Raw genomic sequence first — 9,795 nt, 5'->3', positions numbered from 1 at the left:
ATCTGCTTTCCTGCCTGTCCGAATGACTAACCTGCCTTGGTAATTGTAATGATACAGCTAATGAAAATAGTTCCCCTGCCTGTCTGAATGGCTAGCCTCCCCTGCTAATGTCAGTCGTTTTTCTGCCTGTCTGAATAGCTAGCTTCCCCTGCTAATGTCAGTAGTTTTCCTGCCTGTCTGAATAGCTAGCTTCCCCTGCTAATGTCAGTAGTTTTCCTGCCTGTCTGATTGGCTAGCCCCCTTGCTAATATCATTAGCTGTGCAGACGTGTCTGAGGTCTACTAATGGCCTACTAAACACATTGAACCCAGCTGTACCGGAGCTTCACTGTGAGCTGTCTGACACACACACATCGCTTCCCATCACTTCCTCCCTGTAGAATAGCACTGTGCTACACCACTGGAGGGGAGAGAGAGAGAGAGAGAGAGAGAGAGAGAGAGAGAGAGAGAGAGAGAGAGAGAGAGAGAGAGGGGGGGGGGGGGGGGGGGGTAGAGAGAGAGAGAGAGAGAGAGAGAGAGAGAGAGACATACCAATTAGGAACTGGCTAAAAATACCTTTATGGTTGTGAGGTCTGGGATCCGTTCACCAACCAAGAATTCACAAAATGGGACAAACACCAAATTGAGAGAGAGAGAGAGAGAGAGAGAGAGAGAGAGAGAGAGAGAGAGAGAGAGAGAGAGAGGAGAGAGAGAGAGAGAGAGAATATCCCAGGTCCATCACCTGTTTCAGGCTGTTTTTATTTTATTTATTTAACCAGGAAGGGCTCATTGAGATTTAAGATAGGCAGCACCAAGTCATTACACCATTACAGACAAACTACAGGTAATCTAGTAAAAAAAAAAAACATAGAATTCACAGGAGTATAACATAATCATAAAACATTGACAGGTCAAGAAATCAGTCTCAAAATTCTTCATCGATGATTTAAAAACACCAATCGGGACAAGTTCTTCCAGTTTAAAAGAACTTTGTAAGGCATTCCAAGCCGACGGCTCAGAGTACTTAAAATCCTTTTGTACCAAATTCAGTTTGGTATCTTTCCTCATTTAATGACACATAAACACCCATACACGTGCGTGCGTGTGCACACACACATTCAAACACATCTTCATCCCCACACACCAAACTCCAAAGAAGAGTAGGATTGTACTTTTACACATTTTGCATTTTTAAAGAACACATGCTCACATTAACACGAGCAATTCATGTAATCTGGAGGATTAGTCACCCTCTATGTGCGCTCTGAAAGGAAAAGGCTTGGCTAGCTATCCTGGTGTGTTAACATGGTAGGTCGGCACCACGGGACACAGACCCCCACCATGCACCACAGTCCGCGGGCACCAAAGAGCAGTGTCTACTGTGTAGCGCTCCCCCCCCCCCACTCACTCGGCTTCAGATTAGAGCGGAGTGAGATTTGTTTGTGAGCAGAACAGAAGACAGCCCTCCAGTTTAGTATCAGTTTCATACAGCACAGCCTCATGCATATTTAATGCGTCACTGAGTGGAGCTCAGCTTCGGCGCTGTGAAAATGGGATCGCAGCGAGTCCAATCTCTCTCTTCTACCTAGACAGATCCAGCCTCACAGGGATGCGTGGGCCGTTTTACTCATATGTACCTGCCTGTGGGTGCGCTCCAGATTTAGTGTGTGTGTGTGTGTGTGCGTGCGTGCGTGCGTGTGTGAGAGCACGTGAGTGCATATGGGTATGAATTTGCGTGTTTGGGTGTAAGTGAGTGTGTGCATGTGCGAGTGGATGAGCGAGAGGACAGTGTGTGTCTGTGTATGATTCCGTGATTAAAGATTGCCATTAAGGAAAGAGCAAGATGAAGCTGACTCTTCATTCATTTTTAAACAGCCTCCAGAGACCTCGTCGTGGAGCACTCGCATTTATCTCCACAAGACAAATTCCCAAACCTTACTGGGGAACAGAGGCCAGCACATTACAGATACACTGTGGACAAAACATTAAGACCACCTTCCTAAAATTGAGTTGCTCTCCCCCCAGAAAACCTTACTTCAGAACAGCCTCAATTCATTGGGGCATAGACTCTACAAGGTGTCAAAAACATTCCACAGGGATGCTGGCCCATGTTGACTCCAATACTTCCCACAGTTGTGTCAAGTTGGCTGGATGTCTGTTGGGTGGTGGACCATTCTTGATACACACAGGAAACAGTTGAGCGTGAAAAACTCAGCAGCGTTGCAGTTCTTGACACAAACCGGTGCACCTGGCACCAACTACCATATCCCGTGCAACGCAATCCATGTCTCAATTGTCTCAAGGCTTAAAAAGTATTATTTTAATTATCTCACCTTCATCTACGCTGATTGAAGTGGATTTAACAACTGGTATCAATAAGGGATCATAGTTTCCAACTGGATTCACCTGGTCAGTCTAATGTTTTGTACACTCAGTGCATACTTCCATTCATTTCTTTAACTGGTAACGGGCTACCTTCAGAAGAGTCTTGTCAGGCGTCTTAGAGAAAAATGTGTTTGTGAGAGTCTCATCTTTCCATAGACGGGTTATATTAGTGTGTAGCACAAACAGTTCTGACGCTACAGACAGAAGTTGGCAGATCGGCAGTGCCGACTTCAGACGAGTTCCGTGACGATTGTGGGGGTCGTAGAGCAAAACAGAGCACACCATAATGTTCTGCACACTCAGTGTACATTTCCAGGAATAACGTTTACCAATTCTACGAGATTCAGCTCAGTACCCAGCACACTATTGGAGAAAACAATGTGATTCTTATATTCCAGTGCCAGGCTTAAGCACAACACACCCAAAATGCTAAAGTGTGAAGATCCATTTTGTGCTCACTCACTGACTGAGCTACCTCACATGATTACTAAGATGACTGCACTCAGAAACCACAAGCAGTCAGCCATGACCACACTGTCTGCACCCACACAAACATACAGAAATAAGGCTACACACCCACACACAAATAAACACGCGTAAACTCACGTCTCCTCCACACTTTTTTGCCTTCAGGTATCAATTGCTTAATAATGCCATCGATCCACATTGTTACTAATACATGGTCACTGCCATAATAATAGTTGGAAAGCAAGCAGAAATGTGATCCCTGTGGATGATATACAGTCTTGAAAAGTGCTTTGCAAATTAGCGACTCCTTGATGCATCCTAAAGCAGATATGATACAGTAATCATGTATGTCTCTCAGGAGTAGATGCAGCGTGAGAGAGGCAAAGTAAAAAATGAAGAAAAAAAAAAGAGAGAGAGAGAGAGAGAGAGAGAGAGAGAGAGAGAGAGAGAGAGAGAGACCAACCAGTGCATGCAGCAGAAAGAAAGAAGAAGCAGAGCTCTGGCGGAAAGAGGAAATATTGATCCCAAATTTAATTGGCTCCCCACCATCAGTGAGCAGCAGCCTTATGCCCACAGGCTGGTAAATAAACCCTCCAATCTGGCAACCGCTAGCTCTCAATATGCAGTGTTCTCCATTTATAATACATCATGTTATTTTCATTTTAAATACAAGTATGTTCTTTAAACTGCAACAGAAATGTGTTTTCAAAGTAGCCTTGACTTCTTTGTGCATAACAGTATGAAAGCCTGGTTTTCAAACGTGAAATGCCTCTTGGGCTTCTTTATTTGCGTTTTCAAAGAAAATCTACTTTAGGGACAATAAATTGTATTTGATAAATGCACGCAAGCGGAAACAAGAGATCCAGCCATCATGAAGTCTCATTTCTGTGTAAGTAAGACCTTCTGGTCATGTCATTTTTAGTTCTCTCTACCCTCTCTCTCTGTCTTTTTCTCCCTCTTTCCCCAAAGGTGCAATAACAGTTGAGGTTCATGATGTTCTGAGAGATAACAGAGATGTTCATCTACCTTCTGAGTATTCTCTGCCTCACCACTACTGTTAAAATAATCATGCCCTTCGAATCGTGCAGAAATCACATTTCTTCATGTACGTTTACCAGCTCTTGGATCTAGAACAACAATACTGAGAAAAATCTCCAGTGTTCTGATTCGAAACCCTGTATCCAAGCCATTGTCTGCATCCCAAATGGCAGTATATTCCCTATTTAGTGCACTACTTTTGACCAAGGCCCATTGGGAATAGGGTGCCATTTGCAACAAAGACATTTTTCATAATGTACTTGGAAGTAATCCCAATGCCTACTTCTTTGGCACACTGATAATTCAGTAGTTGCTAATTGTTAGAGGTGCGATTCACACATCATGCTCACACGTTATCAAACACCTGTTGCTCACAGATAGCAACAGGAGAGAACGCTGTGCCTGTGTGTCATCTGCTTAGTCTAGTGTACTACAGTCACTAAAACGTCTGAGCTGTATTGAACCCTGTAGTGCTAGAAAGAGACAGTGCCAAAATTCAGAAAGGGAAATGATAGATGTAATAAAAGGCTTCCATAAAATGTTATTGGATCGTCTCCCATCTCTACCAGTCGGATTTGGCTTTATTCACTGTGTTGATGGTGGATAAAAACACATCTAATATCCCAGTGCTGAGGATGTGGCCGGCCAGCTAAACTGTTTCTCATGTTCTGTACACAACATATAAATACTACAATAGCATACCATAGAATCCATACAGACATTACACAACCACTCGTTGAGAGGGTAAATATTACCACTATGTTATTACCTGGGGTTAGAACAAAACAGGCAAAGCTGAAATAACAGCTAAGAACAACCTGCCTGCCTTGCTGCATCAACCCTAATGGCTATGGCTATGTCACCATGAATGAAAAAGTAATTATCTTTCCCCAGAACAGGGCTGCTGTGGGCTGGGAAGGACAGCATGAGGACCAGGGGATAGGAGGGTTGGTCCTCCCCTGATCACCCAGGCACAGTCTCAAAGATCAATCAGGAATGCATCACTGCTAAGCAACACAATAGCACTGCATGGCAGGCGTCACGCTAAGAAAGCTGCTCATATAGGCTGTGCCTTCTACTGGTTTGGTATGCACTGGATGGCCGTCCACACGCATGTATAAACACACAGTCACACGTACAGACTAGACGCATGCTCATACTCTCTCTTTCTCTGTCTCTCTCTGTCACTCTCTCTGGCTGTCTCTCTCTCTCTGTCACTCTCTAGCTGTCTCTGTCACTCTCTCTGGCTGTCTCTCTCTGTCTCTCTCTCTCTGGCTGTCTCTCTCTCTGGCTGTCTCTCTCTCTGTCTTGCTCACACGTACGCACGAACAGACTCGCTCACTCACAGACACACACACATTCCTATGTGAGACCGGCTGGAGCCCTGACGAGGCGATAGGGGAGGCAGCTCTTTCATTAGCGGAGTGGCACGGCTGATTAAGTGTTCCCCAGCCCACATGCCTGGTTGGCCTAATCGATGATTGGTAATTGGACCTGTAGGGAGGCGACCACTGAGGCGACCAATGAGGGAGAAAGGAAGGCCCTCTGGTGTGAAATGAAACAAATGACCACCAGAGAGGAGGGTTGGTTGGTTGGTTGAGGATGACCACTCACGTCAATGGCTCCTAGAACTGAACTCCCCATCCTCTCTGTCTATAGGCCTACTAGGCTGCTACTGTTTCAACACATCAAAGTCTTTGGGCTGTTTTGGTTCACAATGACCACAGATGCTAAACGGGCCTTTAAGGTTTGGTTTTTGACAGGGTACCAAGGACGAGCAGTGGCGATTTACAGGTCCAATAGAAAGGAGATCCATATACAGTTACTATGTGCAGTTACATTGTATGTTCTCATGGAAAGGGTTCGTCAATTAGTTACAAGTGACAGAAGTGTGAGACATTGTGTAAAAAGCTATTCAAATAGCCTCCTCACCTCAGTGTAGAATGGATAAAGTGGTTATTTACTCACGTAAGTGGAGAATTTGGAAATGAGACAGAATATGCACAGTCCAAGATTATGATCAAATTGGAAGGGTTGGAATGGTAAACATTTTACGTGATAGCCAGACATGTTCTGTACCCACATAGTCTATGGGCCACCCCTCCTTCAGTGACCATAGCCTAATCTGATAATAATTTACAGTAGGCTACTGTAAGATCCATAATTACCTTCATGAAGCCTATAGATTGGGTGTCGCAAAATAACAGTAAGCCTTCAGGTCATGTCCATAGTTTAGTAGGCCTTACGTTTTCATATTCTATAGGAACTTGACTTTGAACGGTTTTCTCAAACTTTCCTCATCATGAAACATAACTCTGAAATATCAAGAAGACGTATCAGGGTGACTGATCTTTATCGATTATGTGGTCTACTTCTGTCTGTGCCTAGGATGATGGAAAGGGCTCGCTAGCACTGACAAAATGAGGCTATTAATGAAGTGGGCTCATAGAGAATGATAGAGGCTTCTAGTGGCCAAAGGGCAGTATTAACATAGGGAGTGCCATTGAGGGTTTCCACCATTTTAATGAAGTAAACTGGGTGGGCCTTCCAACTAAGGGGCCAGTGTTCCCGGCCTAAAAACACAGTTGACTGCTCCTACAGTTTTGCTTCGGTACTGCAGTTTAACTGACGCCCGGCCCAGAAAGGTAATTTCTATAGACGGCCACACAGAGAAGTCCAATTTTAAAAAACCTAATAAGACACTTTACTCATCACCTTTGTCCACAAAACATCCATTGAATTATTATAATAACTGTCGCTGAGGCCAATTTTTTCCCCAACACTCACAGCCGAAGATATTAACATTTTATATTCCTCCAATGTCTGCCATGTTTTTGGAAGACGTGATGACGTTGTCGCTGCTCGCGCTGCTCCCTGAATGCTAGTGCACATGTAATTTTGGTCCGTATAAACCGAATGCAACCCAGATATAGAAGGTCCATAAATTGGCGTATGAGAAGATTAGTAGATTACCTTGAAAACAACGGTCGACATCTTCGGCGCAGTCTCCAGTTCGTATTATACCTCACTGCTTCCAACTTCATTGGGTGATCCCTCCTGGTGACCCTGTTGAAATCATGTCCAACCGGGTCATCAGGGGGGATCAGTCAATCTTGAAGAAGAAAATTGACTACTTCAAAATAGAGATTGCCTTAATGGCGTGGCCGATGTGGTCACAGACGCTATAATGGCACAGATACAAAGATGGCTCCTCTATCTATCTCTATAAGTGGGCCCCGGATTATAGACAGAATCCAATTTACAACATTCTGACCCTATACAAATGATCAGGTAATAGCCTGGCTAGTTTATATTTTATAAAGGTGCCATGTAACCAACGTTCCTTCTAAACTGTGCACGTGTGCGGCTGTGCACTTCCTCCAGGACTGCGCCACAGAAGAAATGCCATGCCGCGCAGAGAGGCAAGATATTGAGTTCGCCCCATTAGTTTGCACTATCAACGTTTTTCAGTGATCGAATCAACACTATATCAGCGCCTTTTCAATGCAACAAGCCAAAACAAATCTAACTTTGCAAGACTGACTCTGTGATTTTGTTGTAGGTAGAGCCAGAGCTCAACAGAGTAGAATTCTATTGGCCGGGACAGAGCACCAGCGGTTTTTCAATCACCCATGAGTGAATGCACTTTTCAGATCAGATCAGAGCCTTGCATGTGCACATTTGCTGATATTCTTTGCAATTTAGCAATTTATTAGCCCAGTTATAGATAAGTATAGTTCAGCAATGGGGAGTTACTGCTTCCTGCAAGGGCACAAAAGGTGTAGGCTACATTTCAAGCTGTCTTTGAAAAGCCAGTCAGGTAAAAAGATTCTAGCTGTGTTCGAATACCCATACTAACATAATGTGTACTACATACTTAATGAGTATATACTACATACTATATACGATTAGTTCATTTTAGTATACTGTAAACGAAATGTATCGTTTCAGTTGAGCGTACTAGAAATGTGATTGTCTACAGGAAGTTGATGCTGTTGCTATGCAACCTCTTGCTAGCTTGTTAGCATAACAAATGTCTAGCTAAACATTTTACGATTTTGAGTGTGTTCGTCAACTAAATCTGGAGTGCCAGTGTGCGCTCTGGACGTTTGTAAATCCAGAACGTTGACAGATTGTCCATTCGTAAATTCAGAGTGCACACTGGACACTCTGGCCGAGGAGTAGGGTTGATCCTGTAGTCTATCACAGTGCCATCCGTTTGTCAACAAAGCCCCATATACCACCCACCACTGCGACATGTTTGCTCTCGTTGGCTGGCCCTCACTTCATATTAGTCGCCAAACCCAATGGCTCCAGGTCATCTATAAGTCTTTGCTAGGTAAAGCCCCGCCTTATCTCAGCTCACTGGTCACCATAGCAGCACCCACACTGGTCACCCCCAAAGCCAACTCCTCCTTTGGCCACCTTTCCTTACAGTTCTCTGCTGCCAATGACTGGAACGAATTGCAAAAATCACTGAAGCTGGAGACATATCTCCCTCACTAATTTTAAGCATCAGCTGTCAGAGCAGCTTACCGATCATTGCACCTGTACATAGCCCATCTGTAAACAGCCCACCCAACTACCTCATCCCCATGTTGTTATTATTATAATGTTTTTGCTCCTTTGCACCCCAGTATCTCTACTTGCACATTCACCTTCTGCACATGTATCACTCCAGTGTTTAATTGTTAAATTGTAATTATTTTGCCACTATGGCCTATTTATTGCCTTACGTCGCTAATCTTACTACATTTGCACACACTGTATGTAGACTTTTCTATTGTGTATTTACTGTATGCTTGTTTATCCCATATGTAACTGTGTTGTTTGTGTCGCACTGCTTTGCTCTATCTTGGCCAGGTCGCAGTTGTAAATGAGAACTTGTTCTCAACTGGCCTACCTGGTTAAATAAAGGTGAAATAAAAATAAAATAAATAAAAAATCTGAGCCTTCAACGATAGTCAAGCACCCAAGCTAACTGGCTAACGTTGGCTAGCAACTTCCAGACACAAACGAGAGAAATCCTCACTCTGACCATTTTACTCGCCCTAGCAGATCTGGTTAGGCTGTTTTCATGTTATCCAGAGGGTTGGTGACTGTAACTGTGCTGCTGGCAACACTTTAATTACGCCTTTTTTTGCCGACGTTTACACCGGCCATATTCAACGGGTGTTGAGCGTTTGTAAATGCATGTTATTCTGCGCGAAAATGCTCTGAAATCCGAGTAGATTAACAATGTCCATTGAAACACACAACGACTATATCACTTAGCTAAGAATGATGTGAATAATCAAGTCAATAAACGTTGGGTAGATAGATAGCAGATAGTTAACATACTGCCTGGCAAGTTCGATGTAGTTGTAGCCAACTAACGATAGGTAACTAGCTAACACACCGGTACATACACAAGTAGCACAAAACGTTCCTGGAACCTAAGCCAATGTTGGACTAGGTTGGGAAAGGTTGTATATTGGTGTTGCAAAAACAAACGTTGTAACAACGTTCTCTCAACATTCCTAGGGTTGCCAATTGGTTGAGATTTGGTACTGTTGGACACTTATGAAAGGGAACTCTTGGCCAACGTTTCTAAACATTGTCAGGCGGTTTCAAAATGAACGTTTAAAAATAAATGTATTTCAAACCTATTCCAAAGTAGCCAATAGGTTGGGATTTGGTACTGTTTGACACGTACAAGAAGGAACTCTTGGCCAACGTTTATAAACATTGTCACTAGGTTTCAAAATGAACTTTTGCTTGCACTCCCATTGCCATAAAAACGCACAGTTCCGCTTGAGTGCAGACAAGACGCTCTTTTCTTACTGCCCGTGAAGTGAATTCCCTGCATTAACGTCGTCGGGTCACTTGGTAATTTGTATATGTGATAACATGTGACGTTAGCTTTTCATTATGCAATCAGTGTTGA

The sequence above is a fragment of the Salmo salar genome, chromosome 28, assembly GCF_965601325.2.
Source record: "Salmo salar chromosome 28, fSalSal1, whole genome shotgun sequence".
In the NCBI taxonomy this organism is placed as follows: domain Eukaryota; kingdom Metazoa; phylum Chordata; class Actinopteri; order Salmoniformes; family Salmonidae; genus Salmo; species Salmo salar.
The sequence above is the reverse complement of the archived record's forward strand: the minus strand, read 5'-3'. Positions refer to the sequence as shown.